The sequence below is a fragment of the Amblyraja radiata genome, chromosome 24 (assembly GCF_010909765.2).
Source record: "Amblyraja radiata isolate CabotCenter1 chromosome 24, sAmbRad1.1.pri, whole genome shotgun sequence".
Taxonomy (NCBI): Eukaryota; Metazoa; Chordata; class Chondrichthyes; order Rajiformes; family Rajidae; genus Amblyraja; species Amblyraja radiata.
The window spans coordinates 19,165,495-19,186,300 of record NC_045979.1 but is presented as its reverse complement, the minus strand read 5'-3'; the positions used below and the strand labels follow the sequence as shown (position 1 = coordinate 19,186,300).

General features: G+C 44.9%; 1 long non-coding RNA gene across 1 annotated transcript; it reads right to left on the bottom strand.

Moving 5' to 3' along the window:
* Positions 1-1,527: 1,527 nt before the first annotated feature.
* LOC116986602 lies at positions 1,528-15,758 on the bottom strand. The gene is made up of 3 exons (XR_004415530.1): positions 15,723-15,758; positions 2,908-2,910; positions 1,528-1,538 (listed from the first exon to the last, which is right to left on the bottom strand). It is a non-coding gene; the product is annotated as an uncharacterized LOC116986602 (long non-coding RNA).
* Positions 15,759-20,806: the final 5,048 nt, after the last annotated feature.

The window sequence follows — 20,806 nt, the reverse complement described above, 5'->3', positions numbered from 1 at the left end:
TGCCAAAGGCAAAAATGGTTGAATTAGCACAATCATGCAACAAATTAATGGTCAACGAGCGACCAACTATTCGACAAGTAACAAGAGGAATTGGGGAAATGGTAGCAGCATTTCCGGCTACACAATTCGGACCTTTGCACTATCAAAAAATTTACAGAGAGCAAAGGTACGGGCAATAAAACGACATACAGGTCACTATGATCGTGTCATGAACTTACCCACTGAAGCAATATCAGAGCTACAGTGGTGGGCAGAAAACGTTTGGCATAGTTTCAGCCCTATCTTTATCACTAACCCTACTTTAGTTATTCAAACAGATGCCAGTGCTCAAGGCTGGGGAGCGACTAACTCCATATCCAGCACAAGTGGTAGATGGACTAAACTAGAGTCATCATTACTACTTACACTGGGCATTAACTATCTAGAGATGTTGGGCGCCTTTTATGGTTTAAAAGCATATGTATCTAATATGCAGCACTTGCATGTTCGGTTACAAATTGATAAATACTACGGTGATGGCTTATATTAACCATATGGGTGGCATAAAATCATTATCATGCGACAAATTGGTCAACATGATTTGGCAATGGTATGTCGAAAGACATATTTGGCTATCAGCTACTACTTACCTACCAGGTAAGCTAAACACCCATGCCATGAGAAAATTAAACGTCTGGGTTGCAAGTTTGAACAGACCTTACCTGGAACTGGGATTGTCCAAACAAACCATCACCACCATGTCGGCATCCCTTCGAACATCCACCAAGAGGCAGTACTTAACCAGCATCAAAAAAGGGAGAAGTACTGCCAGGAAACATGGACAACATACGCAACAGCTACAGCCACCAACATACTGGAGTTCCTGGCCATCTACACCACGATGCAGGGATCAGCTACAGTGCCATCAACACAGCGCAGAGTGCTCTTTCTGCTTATCTCAAACCAGCGGCAGGACAACAGGCGATGGGATCCCATCCACTGGTGGTAAAACTGATGAAGGGCATTTACAATATCAAGCCCTAAGCCCAGGTATACCCATATTTGGGATATCAGTGTGGTCCTGACATATCTCAGGGAATGGCCACCAGCCAGATCCCCCGGCCTCGAGCAAGCTACACTAAAGACGCTTAGGTTGATGGCACTTGTATCCGCTCAGAGGGTCCAGTCACTACACCTATTGCGACTGGACAACATGATCACAGCTCCAGACCAGATCTGTCGTTATCCAGCGACTGGTCAAACAGGGCAGACCAGGAACACCTAATCCAGTCGTGGCTAACCCACCAGAACCACGGTTATGTGCCATGACCTACCTACTATCCTACATAGACACAACCAGAATATTCGAGGGAGATGAAAAGCCTTGTGGGTCAGTCACAAAAACCTTATGGTGGGGTATGAGCCAAACCATTGCGAGATGGCTCAAGCAGGTGCTAGAAACTGCTGGGATAAACACCAACATGTACAAATTTTATTCCACCAGGGCAGCATCCATGTCGACGGCTAAAGAATGGACATGCCTATAGACCACATCCTGGCTACAGCAGGATGGTGGGAAGGGAAAAGACCGTTCAGAAATTTTATAATAAGCCGTTGGCAAAACCTGGTTTATTTGCAGTAAAGATTTACGAACTGCAAATATTTAATTTAAGCCCAGGGGAGCAACTTAATTCTTTGTTGTTATTGCTTAAAAAATACCATTGTGTTTTTCTACAAATAGACTCATTGGTTCATTACGATAACACTTCCTCCCTCAAGAACTTCGGCAGTGAGTGAAATGAAACTGTTACACGGTTTGAAATCACAGAGCTTTGAAATCTTCACGTAGTCACTCACGTGACTCCGAAGTAAAATAGTAAGATTAAACGAGAACTTACCAGTTTGAAGTTTGATCTGTATTTTATGAGGAGTTACGATGAGGGATTACGTGCCCTCCGCTCCCACCCTCATTATGTGGATCAAACTAATAAATTGATGTCTCCTTATCTTTACTATGTTTACTTCAAAATAACTGTGTCTATCTGTGATTCCACACCGCTGCTTGGAAGTATGCCGCGCCTGCGCACTGAGCGGGTTCTTCACGTAATCCCTCATCGTAACTCCTCATAAAATACAGATCAAACTTCAAACTGGTAAGTTCTCGTTTAATCTTACTATTCTTTTGCACAACCTACAAATGCACACTCGCCATACTGTGGTGCCGTTTACAAATAAAAAGAAGAGAAAATTCTTAATGTTCGCAGTAAAATTATCTCAATTAGACCATTTTTATTCATTATAATAATATAGGAAACCAGGTTTTACTTCTGGTTAAATGTATCAAAATTGTAGGAGAGGTCTGGTTTTAAATGAAAGATACTTGCACAATTCATCAAAAGATTGGTAAAATTAAAATTTCTTAAAAAGTATCTTAAAGGAAGAGAGTGGAGGAAAAAATTATGGAAGGAATTTCATTGCCTTGTGTGCCAGATTCTGATTGATTGAAAGATACAGCATGCAAAATAGGTCCTTCAGCTCACCGAGTCCACGACGATCATTGATCACCCATTCACACTAGTTCTATGTCATCACATTTTCTCATCCACTCCTCACACACCAAGGGTAATTCACAGAGGGCCAATTAACCTACAAACCCACATGTCTTTGGAGTGTGGGAGGAAACTGGAGCACCCGGAGGAAACCCATGCGGTCACAGGGAGAATGTGCAAACTCTGCACTCGAGGTCAGGATCGAACCTGGATCTTTGGCGCAGTGAGGAAGCAACTCTACCGATGCGCCACTGTGCCACCTGGTATCCAAATCACAGTCTACGACATAACTGGTGGCACAGTGGCGCATCGGTAGAGTTGCTGCCTCACTGCGCCAAAAATCCAGGTTTGATCCTGACCTCAGGTGCAGAGTTTGCACATTCTCCCAGTGACCGCATGGGTTTCCTCCGGGTGCTCCAGTTTCCTCCCACACTTGCAGCGCCAGAGTCCTGGGATCAATCCCAACTACGGGTGCTGTCTGTACGGAGTTTGTACCTTCTCCCCGTGCACGAGTGTGTTTTCTCCAAGATATTTGGTTTCCACCCACACGCCAGAGACATACAGGTTTGTAGGTTAATTGGCTTTGTGCAAAAATGTAAATTGTCCCTAGTGTGTGTGTGTAGGAATGTTAATATGCGGGGATCGCTGGTCGGCACGGACTCGGTGGGCCGAAGGGCCTGTTTCCACGCTGTACCTTTAAACTAAACAAAATCTGCTAAGACATCCAGGTATTGAAGTTATTCATGTTTTACTCACTGTGAAAAATGGTGAGAGAAAATAGATTTTTGTTGGGGAAATTGTATCTTTCTGAAATTAGTCTTAATATATTTCCCCAGACATCTTGTCACATATTGATTATATAAAAGACAAAACGCAAAATTGTGTTGTATCTTGTTGTCAATCCCAGCCTAATTTGGATGCATAATATTACTGGATTTCATTTTTGTGGCATCGGGAAGCTCATTCATTATTGTCACACTTAATTTCTAAACTAAATGCATATATAACATGGAACAGTGAAAAATAAAAATAAAATTGAAAGCAGTTGAGAGAAAATAAATAAAGAAATCAAAGAAAACCGAGACAGACGTGGAATTAATAAGTGAAAACCGTTAAAAAAATGTTGCAAGATAGAAATGAAGTTTAGACGTGAAGGTCAGCGTTATTCATCTGATTGTATTTGCATAGCTATGGGGATACCAGTTTGAAGATCTACATTAAGATGGATTTGCTCAGCAGTCTTGCATGGCACAGCAGTAGAGTTGCTGCCTTACAGCGCCTGGGTTTGATCCTGACTACAGGTGCTGTCTACGGAGCTTGTACGTTCTCCCTGTGACCGCGTGGGTTTTCTCCGGGTGCTCGGGTTTCCTGCCACATTCCGAATGGCCTGTTGGTGCGCTGTATCTCTCATGTCTAACATCTAGAAATAGTGTCTTATGAGGATGTAGGATATTGAACAGTACTGCACAGGAACAATGCCATTCTGGCCACCTGGCAAGGAGACGGCCAGGGCCAGGGCCACACCCCGGCAGCAAGCCCGGCTCACCGGCACAGAACCGGGAAACCCGCCTGAAGAGGGAAGCTGCCAAGCCCGGTCACTTGCTTGTCCCAGAGATCCGGAGAGGAGGGCGGAGGGAGTTGGAAATGGCAGCGGACGCAAGGATAAAGAGCCGGTAAGGGAGTGAACCAGGGTCTTACCTTCCGCGCCCTAAAGCTCGGCTGCTGGAGGCAACGCCAGGGCACAAAGGCTGAATGGCGGACGGGCAAGGAGCTTTTTGTTGCATGCTAACCAGTCAGCGGAAAGACTATACTTGATTGCAATCGAGCCGTCCATAGTGTACAGATACTAGACCTTCAGCCCAGAGACATTAACTAGGTAGCAATGTCTGACTCTGGGAGTGTGTAAGGGGTCACCTGAAATGAACGGAATTGGGATTGTGCCGGGTATCACCCGCTATGTGTAGACCTGGGGGACCCCCCAAGGGGCCAAAAAATGGGTGCTAAATAGATGAGTGAGGTACCACTTAAACCCACTGCCATGGAGTGCTCACTGCCACGCCTATATCAACAACACAAACGGTAGACATTTCTCCTGCTGCAAAAGGTCCACCAGACCCCCCCCCCCCCCCCACACAAAAGGCTTCAAAAATGGGCTAGCATATAGACGAGCAAGGTACCACTCAAAATTAATGCCAAATGAACAAGTTGAGTTCATAGAGTACAAAATGGGTTACGCCAGACAAATAGTCCACTGCACCTCAGGTACCAGGCACTCCAAAAATGTGCACCTAGATATTTTAGACACAATATTTAGACCTAGCCTAGATATTGTGGGTACCAGCTAAAAACAAGTTTAAATGATCTATTACACCTTGGGGGATATAAAATGACCTATGACAGAATAATTATCCGCTGCCTTGGGTCGACCAGACTCCCTAAATGGACCCTCGGGGCCCATCCAGGCTAGCCTAGATATTAAAGGTACTAGCTAAAACCAGGTTCAGATGATCAATCACAGCCTAGGAAATACAAAAGCATCCATACCAGAATAATAATCCATTGCCTTGGTCCTACCAGAAAGGGGAGAGGGGGGGGGGGTGATAGGCACAAGGCAGCAGATAATTGCTCTGGCATCAGTCATTTAGTATTCCTCAAGGTGTGATTAATCATTTAAAGCAAACATGTAGCCTGATGGCAAACATCTGGATTAGCCTAGAATGCTGCAAGGCAAAGGCGATGGTAGAAGAGCTCCAAGTCGTGGCGGGCGTGGAACTCATTGAGGTGGGGACGGAGTGGGACGAAGGTAAGGCCTCTGCTGAGGACCGACCATTCGGTATCAGAAAGGGGGAGGTCAGGGGGGATGGTGAACACCCGGCTGGGATGGGGGTTGGGCCCGGAGGAAGGCAGGATGAGGCGATGTCTGGTGGGGGGGTGTGGTAGGTTAATCTGGCGGGACAGGCAGAGTTGAGCTGGGTTTAGCACTGCTTCGCTGCGCTGGCTGTGGGCCTGCGGGCACAGCTCCCATCTGACTCCCGACGTCTCTGGCCACCCCCGGGCGTAGGGGGGTGGGGGGGGGGGTGCACTCGGGTGGGGACGGGACAGCGCCGGAGAGCCGGGATCGATCCTGGCTGCGGATGAGGCGCAGGTCTGTGTCCAGGGTTGCCGAGAGTGTTTTGGCACATCTCCCTTCTCCAATCACTGCACTCTATCCTCAGTCCCAGCCCCCCCCCGGGATTTGAATCATCATGTCCCGCCCCCATTGCCTGCTGGTCGACGCCTCCCTCGTCCAATCGGTGCCCTCGATCAGCAGTCCCACCCCCACTGATTCGCGGAAAGCGGAGATTTCATCAGGTTTTAAAATCCGGATTACAAAAAACGAGGGGGGGACGTCCCCCACCTTTCAAAACAGGGGGGGGGGGACGTGTCCCCCCTGCACCCCCCCCCCCCGGGATTTCTGCCCCTGGTGATAGGATGGTTCAGATGGAACAACTGGGAAGAAACTGTTCCTGAATCTTCCTGAACCTTCCCCCTCTCACCCTCACCCTCTCTCCCTACCCCCCCCTCTCTCACTCCCTCTTCCTCCCACCCCCTCCCTCCATCTGCCCCCCCCCCCCTCTCGATTCTTAACCATTTTATAAATTGACAGCAGTCAGGGTAATTCTGTTGGCAATGCATCACTGCAGGGGGCAGTGTTTAGTTTTATTTGGGTCAATCGACACTGTTAGTGGAATAACATGTCAAGAACAGACGTGGCTGGAAATATATAACAGATGAATCGGCAAGGAGGGAGTCAAATGACAGGTTCAAGTTCTGAATCTGTTGACATTTTAGCCTCTGCTGAAATGTCATGCAGGCTCACTGGAAAACTGGGGCAAGGGAGATTTCAGCTTGACATCCACTCTGGGGTTTTAAAGTCAATTTCTGGGCAATATTTCCATCTATGCCTCTTGCAGACGACAGAAAGAATACTTCTGATCCATCGCTGTGTGCAAGAAGAATTAGCCTAGACCCCAGACTAAATGTGCACTGTGCCAACTAATCCACCTTAGTGGTCAGGCTGTACTTTGGCCAGCTACATAATTACTACATAGTTATTTGCACATAGTTAGTCCTGCAATGCACTGCCAGAGCTGTTGGTGTGGCAGAAATGATAGTGGTGTTTAAGAGATGGGCACTTGGATATTCAGGGAATACAGGATCATGAGCAGGCAGATGAGATCAGCTTATCTTAGCTTCATCCAATGGTCTTTATTGTCACATGTACCAGGTGCAGTGAAATACATCTGTTGCCTACAGCTCAGCAAGACTATTCCCGTACATAAGCACAATCGCTCCAGTTAATGCAGTTTGCACAGAACAGCCGAATGAGTCCATATACAAGAGGTGCCATTTTACAGTCCCAGCTACAGCTGGCCACAAGGCCCATTGCATCCGTCACCCCCATTCCGGTTGTCTCTCGAGCCGTTGTCCCTCTCCATGCACGGACCACTTCAGCCCTCATTCCCCGGTGGTGGGGGGGGAGGGGGGAGGGCACCTCTCGCAGGTAGGACCCCTCTCCAGTTCCTCTCACCGGGCCCTTTGTCCAGTGTCCATCTCCTTCCAGCCACTTTCCGAATCCTGATCCGCGGAGCGAGCAGGACCAGGCTCGCGGCCTTCACTCTCCGAGTGAGCCGGGCCCGCGATTTGATCCCACTGTGGCACGTGAGCACATGCGGCACAACTTCACGTGAGGTAAGGACGTTGTGGGATAAAGGGACTTTTTACTTGGCTGCACTGTTCTATGCTCTCTCTTTTAACATGGGCTCGGTGGGCCAAAGGGCCTGTTTCTGTGCTGTATGTCTCCACCTATGTGGCTTTGACTGTAAATATCTCCAAAATGCATTGGGGGGGGGGGGGGGGGGGGGTGGGGGGGGGGGGGGGTGGGGGTAAGATTCAGCAGGAACTTGCGGGGCAGCATTTTGTACACAAAGAGTGGTGGGTATATGGAACGAGTTGCCAGATGAGGTAGTTGGAGAAAGTACTATCATAATGTTTAAAAACAGTTGGGCATGTATGTGGATAGGATAAGTTTAGAGGGTAATGGACTAAACGCAGGCAGGTGGGACTAGTGTAGATTGGGCATGTTGGTGGGTGTGGGCAAGTTGGACTGAAGAGCTCGTTTCCACACTGTATGTCTATGAAAATGATGCCCCAAGCTATCGATGTGTCATTCTTCAACCTCGAAACTTTCCAGTAAATCTCTATTGTACTGTCACCTAACATAACTGCTTGTAACCCAAAGGTTTTGGAAAAAAGGCGTTGGTTGCTCCTCAGAGATTTCCTTTTCTTTTCAGCAATTAAACACGCAGGCAGCTTTGGTAACGACAAATCACTACCCAGTCAACCCGCAGAATTGGAAACTACTAGGCCGCATGCTTTAAGCTGTTTCAAATTCTATTCTGATTCGATGACTGAACAAGTTATTTTGAGCTGGTGGATTGGTAATTGCAATTACTTTCCAAACATTTAACAGGAAAAGGAAATTTAGCTTGATTAATATCAATGAGTCTATCTCGTCAGGCAGAAGATACACAAGCTCGAAAGCACGCACCACCAGACTCAGGAACAGCTTATTCCTCTGAAAACTGAACAGTCCTCCCAGAAGCTAGATTGCAGTCTCAATCTTCCTACCTACCTCTTTGCGGACGCTGGAATTTTTCTCTGGAACTGTAACACTGCAAGGCTGTAACACTATATTCTGCACTCTGGTTTATATTTCTTTGCACGACTTGTTGCATTTGCCTTTTCCTTGATTGCACTCATGGGCATTATGATTTGACCATGTAAACAAAACTTTTCACTGTATCTTGGCACATAGGAAAATAATAAACCAATACCAACATTAAAAGTTCTTTAAAATAATTTAACTGGAATGGCATTTTGGATGAGCATGTAATTTAAAAATGGGGGAAGCATGCATCAAATTTAAAGATTCAGCAAATAAATGTGATTGGAGTTGCTGATTCTGACACTGAAAAGTAACAGTACATTATGAAGCTTCTCCGAAATATCTTGCAGAACACATTGCCCTTGATTAAAATTATACTGTGAGTAAGAAGTATTTTAAGGTCTGTGAATTTAAGTACTAGTTTGCAAAATTCTCAACCGTTTCTCCAAAGAATATTTGAAACATAGAAAAACATAGGGAGTAGGCCATTCAGCCCTTCGAGTCAGCACTGCCATTCAATATGATCGTGGCTGATCATCTAAAATCAGAAAGAATCTAAATGATAGAAACTTTATTTAAAGCAAACAGTTCCATGGTCTTTTTGCAGGAAAACAGCATGATTTAATTGTAAGATACAAAGTAGTGGAGTAACTCAGTGGGTCAGGCAACATCTCTGGAGAACATGGATAGTTGATGTTACGAGTCGGGACCCTTTTTCAGACTTAATTGTTGCTTACTCCCATAGAAATCAAATGCAAACAAATCACAATGTTTTTTTTTTCCTAGATTAGAGGAATCAGGAACTGGAGGATTTAGGTTTGAGGTGAATGGGGAAACACTTAGTTTAGTTTAGAGATACATCACGAAAACAGGCCTTTCGGCCCACTGAGTCCATGCCATCATACACACGAGGGGCAAGTTACAGCGGCCAATTAACCAACAATCCCGCATGTCTTTAAGATGTGGGAGGAAACTGGAGCAGCTGTAGAAAAGCCCCGCAGTGACAGGGAGAACGTACAAACCCTATACTGACAGCGGCCATAGTCAGGATTGAACCCGGGTTTCTGGTACCGTATGGTAGCAACTCTGCAGCTGATCCTTCAGAGTTGTTGCCTGACCCGTTGAGTTACTCCAGCACTTTGTGTTCTACGAAGTGATAAGTACTGGTTTTCCTTCTCCGTGGATTGTCACCTTGTCGTGGTGGAGAAGTTTGTGTGGTCCTGAGATCCTGAGAGCAATGCCGTCTGGAGGTATGCTACTGGTAGGGCCACCCATGGCGGTAAGGTCGAGGGGGAGGTCTCTGACAAAGAGCAATCCAACCAAGACCTCAACAGTGGAACAGGCAGAGGATGATGACTGACCTTAGGGGAGCGTCACAACGGCTGGGAAGGCGGATGAAGGCTGCAGCAGAAAAGGGTCTCCGGTCGTCTTGGAGTCCATGCCACTGGATCCTGACCCAGATCTGTCAAGGACTGTGGGGTGGCTGCCTGTGCGCCAGTTAAACAAAGTCACGCACAGGTGTCCTCCAGGCGTCCTCCATATAGCATCCTGGAGGGGTGAAGGAAAACACCAAATGCAAACCTCCACTGCCTTGTGGCTATTATCTTATTCAGGAAAGGTGAAGACTGGATCCGGTGGAATACGCGGAGGAGACCACCATTTGGCGGTCCAACGGGTAGGAAGGTGGGCCCAGCAAAGCGTCATGGAGCGCAATTAGGGCACAATGTTCACGTAGAACACTGGTGGCCATCCACTGCCACCTGACCTATCGCCAGCCGTCTTGACTATGTCTTGCCACTGGATCCAGATAGGCCGGGACGAGAGAGTGAGACTGACGATTTGCGCAACTCTCCCTCACTTTAATCCAAGTCAAGCGCAAGTCATGACTTCAGGACCCGTACTGCCCAACTGGGCGAAGCAAGATCATCACAGGAGCGCGTGCAGCTGAGAAGAAGCGCACTGCAGAAGCTCAGAGGAAAGGCACCACGCGCAAGGCTCGAGCCACTTCAACTCCTACTGCAGCACCCACCCAACTGTGTCCCATATGCGGGCGAGCCTTCCGGGCCAGGATCGGTCTCACCAGTCACCTCCGGACCCACAAACAAAAACAAAAACACTGAAGTCATGGTCTTCTTCGACTACGAAGGACGAACAACAAGTACTGGTTTTTAGATCTAATATAAATTGAATCAATTTGAAGTTTCTCAGAAAAAAAAATTAGCGGGGCATTTTGCAGTGTTGTGATGTCTTATTATGGTTTTGTGCATTGCCTCCAGATTTCTATTACAAGATAAAAGAGAGTCGGTGACTAATGGCGATGCAGGGGGTAGATTGCTTCAATTTGTTTTTGTGTTATTTTTACCCGTACAGTTAAGATGCACGCTTATGAAAGAAAACTGTAATTACAATGAGCAAATTAACTCAGTTCTTTAGCTTTCACATGTATGTAACGAACGTAAACCCCAAATTAAAAACGCAATCTTCTGTATCTGCCATAGCTTTTTCTTCGTCAGTATAACACCAGCATTTCCACAGCTGTGCTTGCTTAAAGTTAAAGAAGAATAAACATTAATAACTAATTTTAAAAAAACTCATTATACTTTACCACACAGGTGAGTGATGCTTCACGTCAAGAATCTTCGTATCAAATATGTTTGTGGGAGTGGTCATGCTCTATACCATCTGCATTCCACATGTTTAATTACTTTGAGAAAATAAAACTGGCAGTTTCTAACTTTCCAAACCAAGACAGAAGATTGGAGTTAGGATGATGATGGAATATTCAAAACCTGCCTAAATGCATGCAGATGTTTAGTTTAGCTTATTGTCACGTGTCTGTGAAAAGCTTTTATTGCGTGCTATCCAGTCAGCGGCAAGACTATACATGATTACATTTGAGCCATCCACCAGAGAAGATACATGATTAAGGGAATAACATTTAATGCAAGATATAGTCCAGTAAAGTCTGATTCATGATAGTCCAAGGGTCTCCAATGAGGTGGTAGATGGTAGCTCTGGACCGTTCTCTAGTTGGTGATAGGACGGTTCAGTTGTCTGATAACAGCTGGGAAGAAACTGTCCCTGAGTTAGGAGGTGTGCGTTTTCACCATTCCACACCTCTTGCCTGATGGGAGAGAGGAGAAGTGAGTTACTGAGGTGAGACTCTTCCTTGTTAAGCTGGTGGCCTTGCCGCGCAGTGTGAAGTGTAGATGAAGTCAATGGCAGGGAAGTTGGTTTGTGTGATGGTCTGGGCTGATTCCATAATTCTCTGCAATTTCTTGTAGTCTTGGATGGAACTGTTCCCAATAAAATGCTTCCAATGATGCATCTGTAGGGGTTGATGAGAGTTGTTGGGGACATGCCGAACTTCCTAAGCCTTCTAAAGAAGCAGAGGCATTGGTGTGCTTTCTTGGCCATTGCTTGGATATGGGCGGTCCAGGTCAAGTTGCTGGTAATATTAACTCCTAATGAGAAGACTTGCAGCATGGTTTAGAAACATAGAAAATAGGTACAGGAGTAGGCCATTCAGCCCTTCAAGCCAGCACCACCATTCAATATGATCATGGCTGATCATCCAAAATCAGTACGCCTTTCTGGCTTTTTCCCCGTATCCCTTGATTCCCTTAGCCCTAGGAGCTAAATCTAACTCTCTCTTGAAAACATCCATTGAATAGGCCTCCACTGCTTTCTGTGGCAGAGAATTCCACAGATTCACAACTCTCTGGATGAAAATGTTTTTCCTCATCTCAGTCCTCAATGACCTATCCCTTATTCTTAAACTGTGACCCCTAGTTCTGGACTCCCCCAACATCGGGAACATTTTTCTGGCATCTACCCTGACCAATCCTCTAAGAATTTTATATGTTTCCATAAGGTCCCGTCTCATCCTTCTATTCCAGCAAAATACAAGCTAAGTCGACCCATTATTTCATCATACGACAGTTCCGCCATCGCAGGGATTTATCTGGTGAACCTGTGCTGCACTCCTTAAATAGCAATAATGTCCTTCCTCAAATTAGGAAACCAAAATTGCACACAATACTCACGATGCGATCTCACCAGGGCCTAGTACAACTGCAGTAGGACCCACTTGCTCCTAAACTCAAATCCACTCGCAATGAAGGCCAATTGGCTTTCTTCACTGCCTGCTGTACCTGCATGCTTACTTTCAGTGACTGATGTACAAGCACACCCAGGTCTCGTTGCACCTCCCCTACTAATCTGACACCATTCAGATAATAATTTGCCTTCCTGTTCTTGCTACCAAATTGGATAACCTCACATTTATCCACATTATACTGCATCTGTCATGCTTCTGCCCACTCACCCAACCTGTCCAAGTCACCCTGCAGCCTCATGGCATCCTCCACACAGCTCACACTGCCACCCAGCTTTGTGTCATCCGCAAACTTAGAGATGTTATATTTAATTCGCTCATCTAAATCGTTAATATATATTGTAAACAACTGGGGTCCCATCACCGAGCCTTGTGGCACCCCACTAGTCACTGCCTGCCATTCGGAAAAGGACCCGTTAATTCCTACTCTTTGCTCCCTGTCTGTCAACCAGTTCTCTATCCATGTCAATACCCTACCCCCAATACCATGTGTTCTAATTTTGCACAGTAATCTCTTGTGTGGGATCTTGTCAAAGGCTTTTTGAAAGTCCAGATACACCACATCCACTGGCTCTCCCTTTTCCATTCTACTTGTTACATCCTTAAAAAATTCCAAAAGATTAGTCAAGCATGAATTCCCCTTCATAAAACCATAATCGACTCCAGCAACTTCCCCACTACTGCTAACCGTAAGGCTAACTGGTCTATAATTCCTTGTTTTCTCTCTCCCTCCTTTCTTAAAAAGTAGAGTTATATTGGCTACTCTCCAGTCCACAGGAACTGATCCAGAGTCGAGAGAACATTGGAAAATGATCACCAATGCATCCATGATTTCTAGGGCCACCTCCTTGAGTACTCTAGGATGCAGACGATCTGGCCCTGGGGATTTATCTGCCTTCAGTCTCAACAGTTTACCTAACACCATTTTCTGACTAATGTGGATTCCCTTCAGTTCCTCCCTCCCACTAGATCCTCGGTCTCCTAGTATTTCCAGGAGATTGTTTGTGTCTTCCTTAGTGAAGACAGAACCGAAGTACTCGTTTAACTGTTCTGCCATTTCCTCATTTCCCCATTATAAATTCACCTGTCTCTGACTGTAAAGGACCTTCATTCATCTTCACTAATCTTTTGCTTTTTTCATGCCAATAGAAACTTTTACAGTCAGTTTTTATATTTCCCGCAAGCTTTCTGGGTGAAAATGCTCTTTATTCCCCCTCTTAATTAACCCCTTTGTCCTCCTCTGTTGAGTTCTAAATTTCTCCCAGTCCTCTGATTTGCCACCTCTTCTGGCCTATTTAAATGCCTCTTCCTTGGCTTTACCGCTATCCTTGACTTCCCTCGTCAGCCATGGTTGAGCCGCCTTCCCAGTTTTATTTTTACACCAGACAGGGATAAACTATTTTTGGAGTTCATCCATGCGGTCTTTAAATCTTCACCATTGCATCTCCACTGTCAATCCTTTAAGTATAATTATCCTAGCCAATTCCATCTCATACCTTCAAAGTCTCCTTTATTCACGTTCAGGACCCTAGTCTCTGAATTAACAGTGTCACTCTCCATCCTAATGCAGAATTCCACCATATTATGGTCACTGTTGCCCAAGGGGTCTTGCACAACAAGATTGCAAACTAATCCTCATTACACAATACCCAGTCTTGGATGGCCTGCCCTCTAGTCGGTTCCTCTACATATTGGTTTAAAAACCCATCCCGTATACATTCCAGGAAATCCTCTTACTCAGCACTATCCCCAATTTGGTTGTCCCAATCTATATGTAGATTAATGTCACCTCTGATAACCGCTGTATCTTTGCTACACGCATCCCTAATTTCCTGCTTGATGCTATCCCCAACCTCCCTACTGCTGTTTGGTGGTCTGTACACCACTCCAACAAGCGTTTTCTGCCCTTGGCTATTTCGCAGTTTACCCATACTGATTCTACAGCATCCAAGCTAATGTCTCCCCTTGCTATTGCATTCATCTCCTTCTGTCCATCCTTCCTGAATATCGAATACACCTGCATGTTTAGCTCCCAGCCTTGGTTACCCTGGAGCCATTGTTCCATAATTCCAACTATATCATATCCCTTAACTACTAACTGCGCATTCAATTCATCCACCTTATTTTGAATGCTCCTCGCGTTAAGGCACAAAGCTTTCAGGTTAGTTTTTCTTATCCCCTTTCTACCATTTGCTGCTGTGCTCCTTTTGTGGCCCTCTGTGTCCTTGCATTGGGTTCCATCCCCTTCCCCTGTTAGTTTAAACATGTCCTTTCCTACACTCTCTTTCCCGTTAGGTGCACGGATACGCGTCCACGTTGTTGATCCAAACTGCAGCAGACTGCGTGATTAGCAGGAAAATAAAGATGCACCATACACATCCTTCACGGGTGTTCAAACTCTGACTCATGCCGTGCTTACAAACACAGATCATTGTTATAATTTTAACTGATATGAACACTCCTTTCCTAAGGCTCGGGAGGGTAGAACACTACAATTACAACACATTTTGGCAAGATGTTAAATTTTGCAGCATTGTCTTTTTAACAAGGATGCATATCTCATTGAGAAAATATTGGCTTAGAATCTGTAGTCCTCATTAAAGCAGGGGACCTGTGCCAGTTTACTGTGAGGCTCTGTAGACTCCCGCGTTCGGCTGCACACCAGGCCAAAATCTTCCAAGTGGAGTAATATTACCAGCCCTCTAAGACCTCTACTCCATATCCTCTTCTACGTGGGTGCCATACTGCATAGAACAGCGCAGCATCGGAACAGGCTCTTTGGCCCACAATGTCAGTACCGAACATGGTGCCGAGGCCAACTCTTATGTATCTGCCCGCAGGTGATCAATACTCCTCCATTCCATGCATTCCCATCCAAAAGCTTCATAAATGCCACTATCATATTTCCCGCCACCACCACCCATGGCAATGCATTCCAGGCACCCACCACTCGGTGTAAAAAAAATATCCCACACATCTCTTTTAAACTTCGCCCCTCTCGCCCTAAAGCTATGCCCTTTAGTTCATGAATTCATGTGATAGGAGAAGAATTAGGTCATTCGGCCCATTAAGTCTACTCCGCCATTCAATCATGGCTGATCTATTTCTCCCTCCTAACCCCATTCTCCTGCCTTCTCCCCATAACCCCTGACATCTGTACTAGTCTTTGGCATTTGCATCCTGGGAAAAAAGGTTCTGACTGTCTACCTTATCTAAGCTTCTCATAATTTTATATACTTCTTTCAGATCTCTCCTCAACCTCCTGCACTCCAGAGAATATCCAGGGCTATCCAACCTCTTCCTGTGCAGATGATACCATCTAAACCAGGCATCATTCTGATAAACCTCCTCTGCACATTCTTTCTATAACGGGGCGACTAGAACTCAGCTCAATACTCCAAAGGCGGCCTTATGACTAAAATCTGCATCATGACTTCCTGACTCTTACACTCAATGCCCCAAACATGTGCCTTCTTTATCACTCTATCTACACATGTTGCCACTTTCATTTCAGGGTTCAATGTCTATGCTGTTCAAGGACCCCTGTCATGTGGTAGAATTTTACCCAAGTCATGTCAAAATAAGTAGGAAGGAACTGTAGATGCTGGTTTACACCAAAGCTGGACACAAAATGCTGGAGTAACTCAGCGGAACGGGCAGCATCTCTGGAGAGAAGGAATGGGTAAAGGTTTCGGGTCGAGACCCTTCTTCAGACATGAAATTTTGTGCCTATCTACATCAAAATAAGTATTGTTTGTTATTTGACGTCCCTCAAAGTCCCAATGTATCATATGCATAAGAAAACCTAAAATGAAAATCCCACCCACCTGGAACCCATAGAATAATACCCCACAAAAACAGGCCCTTTGGCCCACGACGTCTACTAGTCCTGACCTCCAGCTAGAGTAACACCCTTCCACCACTGCCCATTGAACAATCAAAAATTATTTATTGCCTAAGAAATAGAAAATGGATTATGATAGCATTTTTACACCTCTAATTCGTCAAGAAATATGTAATTTTATTGAAGGATATAATATTTTAATGTTCCCATTAACACCTGCAACTGAATGAATAATGTGAACACTGGAATGCTTTCAGAAATTAAATTTCTGTACATTACATTGTAAATCTGTGATAAATTTGGCCAAATTACTATTTCTCTTTTATTCTTAAAAATCGAGAATACAAGATTTAGTTTATTATGTTATTTCGCAAATTATCTCTCATTCCTTTTGTCCGACATTCTTTTATTCCTACATGGCAGTAAATCATCGATAAACGTTTATGATATTGAACAAAAGAACCGAGGAGGAAATGAAGAGAAGTCTTTTTTTAAAAACACATTGTATTGTCTGGAGGATAAAAGCTTTAAAGGGACAGAGGGAGGAAATTCAACAGTGATTTTTAAAGCGATTAAAATGGAAATTTGCAGGGTTGAAAGGTAAAAGCAGGGAAAAGAGAAAACACAATGTTAGGGATGGCACAAGGGCACAACTGGTAGTGCTGCTCCCTCACAGCACCAGAGACCCAGGTTCAGTCCCCATGTCTGGAACTGCCGTGTGGAGTGGTGGCCCTAAGTAAATTGCCCTGGTATGTAAATGTGTGGTAGAATGTGGAGAGCACAGATAAAATACAATTAAAATAATTGAAAATATAATGGAATGGAAAAATAGACTTAATTAACTAAGACCTGGGAAAACTAATGCCAAACTGATAGCACAGAAATAGGCCATTCGGGCTCTCTCTCTCTCGATGTGTAGGAAGGAACTGCAGATGCTGGTTTAAACTGAAAATAGACATAAAGAGTCATAGAGAAATATAGATGGACCCAGAAAGCTGGAATAACTCAGCGGGTCAGACAGCATCTCTGGAGAAAAGGAATAGCTGACTTTTGGATCAAGACTCTTCTTCAGACTTGACCCAAAACGTCACCTATTCTTTTTGTCCAGAGATGCTGTCTGATTCACTGAGTTACTCCAGATTTCTGTGTCCATCTATATCTCTCTATGACTCCTTGAATCTTATTTAAGTCTAAGATGCGAGTTTGAAATATCAAAGACTAAAGGGTATAGAATTTAGGTGAGAGAGACAAAGTTTAGACACAGTGTCATGGGTGCCTGGAACGTGGGTACCAGGGGTGGTGTTGGGAGGGAGGTTTAATTGTGGGGTTGAAGAGGCTTTTAGATAGGAACCCTTTGAATCTTATTTAAGTCCAAGTCTTTGACAGAACTGAATGAATGCAATTTCAAGGCCAGTTAAGATTCGATGATTGCTTTCTCCTTTTAGTTTCGTTTAGAGATACAGCATGGAAACAGGCCCAACCTTGTCTGCACTGAAACAATCACCCGTACACTAGTTCTATCCTACACACGAGGGACAATTTACAATTTTTACTGAAGTCAGTTAACCGACAAACCTGTACGTCTTCAGAGTGTGGGAGGAAGCCAGTGCACCGGGAGAAACCCCACGCGGTCACAGGGAGAACGTAAAAATTCCATACAGACAGCACCTGTAGTCAAGATCGAACCCGAGTCTCTGGCTCCACGTTTTTGAAGAGGTCACCAAGAGGATTGATAAGGGCAATATATTTAAGGTGATTTTCCTATTGATTGATTGATTGATTGATTGATTATACTTTTAATAATCCTTTACAGGAAATTACAGTGCCACGACAGCTTCAAGACAGACATAACACCACACATTTCCTCAAATGGCTTCCATACTTAACAAGTTAAAATACAAGTTAAAATACAATTAATTAAAAAAAAAGTGCAGTTATTTATGCGCATTATATAACCTTATAGCAGCTGGTAAACAGGACTTCCTATGTCTGTCAGTTTTGCACATTGGTGCAATCAGCCTCTGACTGAAGATGCTGCTCTTGATCACCTTCAGGGCATGGAGTGGGTGAGTGGGGTTGGTCATTATTGAACCCAGTTTGTTCAGAGTTCTGGCCTCTGCCACCTGCTGGACCGTTCGTTGCTCAGCCCCGACCACTGAGCCGGCCTTCCTGATTAGCTTGTCCAGTCTGTTTTTGTCCGATATGCGGGCGCCATCTCCCCAACAGGCCACAGCAAAAAACAGAGCACTGGCCACCACTGAATGGTAGACACTGCACAGTAGGGGTTGGCAGATGTTAAATGACCTCAGCCTCCTTAAAAAATACAGTCGGCTTTGTCCCTTCCTGTACACCGCCTCCATATGACACTTCCAGTTCAGCTCACTGTCAAGCTGCACCCCAAGGTACCTGTGGTTAGCGACCACCTCCACCTCAGTGCCCTTAATGGTGATTGGTGTTGCTTGAGTCCTCCTCCTCCCCCTCCTGAAGTCCACAACTATCTCCTTGGTCTTTTTGGTGTTAAGATGGAGGTTATTGTGTGCACTCCACTCCACAGAGTTACTTATTATGTCTCTATACTCCTCCTCATTGCCCCCTTTAATGAGGCCGACAACAGCTGTGTCATCCGAAAACTTCTGCAAAAAGCAGCTGTTGGTGTTATATTGGAGATCCGCTGTGTAGATGGTAAACAGGAACGGAGCCAGCACAGTTCCTTGTGGAGCCCCTGAAAGGTATTTTCTAAGTCCTTTAATTTTAAGTTACTTTTCAACACTTGCCTTACACATTGCATAGTCATTGTCCATCAAAGGTAAATATGCCTTGCAAGTCATACCCAGCTCTGTCCAATTCTAGGTGACAATCATCCACTTCCATACCTACAAATATTATTCATCCAGCAAGCATCACGTAGTCAGTGTTACTGGATTATAAATGTCAATATGAATTTTAAAGGTCAAGTCTTCATTCAAAATCACAATATTTCCAAAAAATACAAAATGTGCTCAATCTATCATCCCAGTTAATCAGTACAGTCTAAGTCAATGTTGCCAAGAATAAGATGCATGACTCATCTGAATTTAGACATTTTGCGTTATTGAAGCTGTGAAATCTACCATATCTGTATCGTGTGTGGGAAAATGTGCAAGTCTTCAGCAAGTACGGCTGCTTGCATAATCTTCAGCATAGGAATCAAATCTTGTGATTTTCCGTAGGAATAACCTATTTTGTTGTTTTAGTCAAAAAAAGACGCAAAGTGCTGGAGTGACCCTTCTGGGAGAGTCCAGGACCAGAGGACACAGCCTCTGAATCAAAGGATGTACCTTTGGAAAGGAGGAATTTCTTTAGAGAGTGGTGAATATGTGGAATTCAATGCCACAGCAGGCTGTGTGGGCCAAGTCAATGGATAATTTTAAGGCTGAGATTGACATGTTCTTGCTTAGGATGAGTGTCAGGGTTATGGGGAGGAGGCAGGAGAATGGGGCTGAGAGGGAGAGATAGATCAGCCATGATTGAATGGCGGAGTCAAATTGATGGCCCGTGGCCTAATTCTGCTCCTATAACCTATGAACTTGTGAATAAACTAAACTAGAAGCCAGCCCAGTAATCGTTATCATTGCTGTTGGAGGGATACAAGCAGAAACCTCCACGTGGTGCATCCCGGGCAATGCTGACGACAGAAACTGTACCACAGTGACTGACTGAAGTAGCCAATTCTGCAACCACTAACCATCACTGACCGGCCGGAAAGAGGTGATCTAGAAGATGGCCGGACACACGGAAGAAGAATTGCTGTTGGAAATCAGCCCTGCAGTTTTGTTCTGAATTTGGTAGACATTAATCTCACAGGCCAACCTTATATTTAAAATGCAGCGCTGTACACTTTGTGTTAAAATGAGTGTACAGTTTTTACTCCCACTCATTTTTTCCGCTCTCGTTCTCTGCACTCTGTCACAATCCACTATAATTCTGCTTAGTTTTACCTGCAAAAATGGACTGAACTCTCTCCCCAAAGAGTAGATTCCTTACATGCATTATTGCCCTGCTGTCCATTTTAAAATCTTCATGTCTTAAAATTTTGCTACAACCCTCTGCATATTTTGTGGCACAGCTGCAGTCAGTATTTTGCGAAACTAATATGCATTTTGAACACAATCAAATGCAAAAATCCATGATCTGAAGTCCACAGATGGGACTAAATAGATTGATATCATGGTCGGTACAGACATAGAACATAGAATAGTCACCGCAGGAACAGGCCCTTCGACCCACAATGTCTGTGGGTCAAAGGGCCATGATAAACTTGTTTCCCTTGTCTGCACGTGATCCATATCCATGTTCCTATCTAAAAGCCTCCTAAACGCCACTATCCTATCTGTTTCCACTTCCTCCCTGGCAGTGCGTTCCGTGCACCCATCACCCCCTTTGTAAAAACCTTGCCCCGCACATCTCCTTCCAAATTTTGCCACTCTCTCTTTAAAGCTATACCCTCTAGTCTTTGACGTCTTGGCCCTCTAGTTGACGTTTCGGGGTCGGGACTCTTCTTTACTCTGAAGAAGGGCACCGACCCGAGACTTCATCTATCCAAGTTCTCCAGTGATGCTGCCTGACCCGCT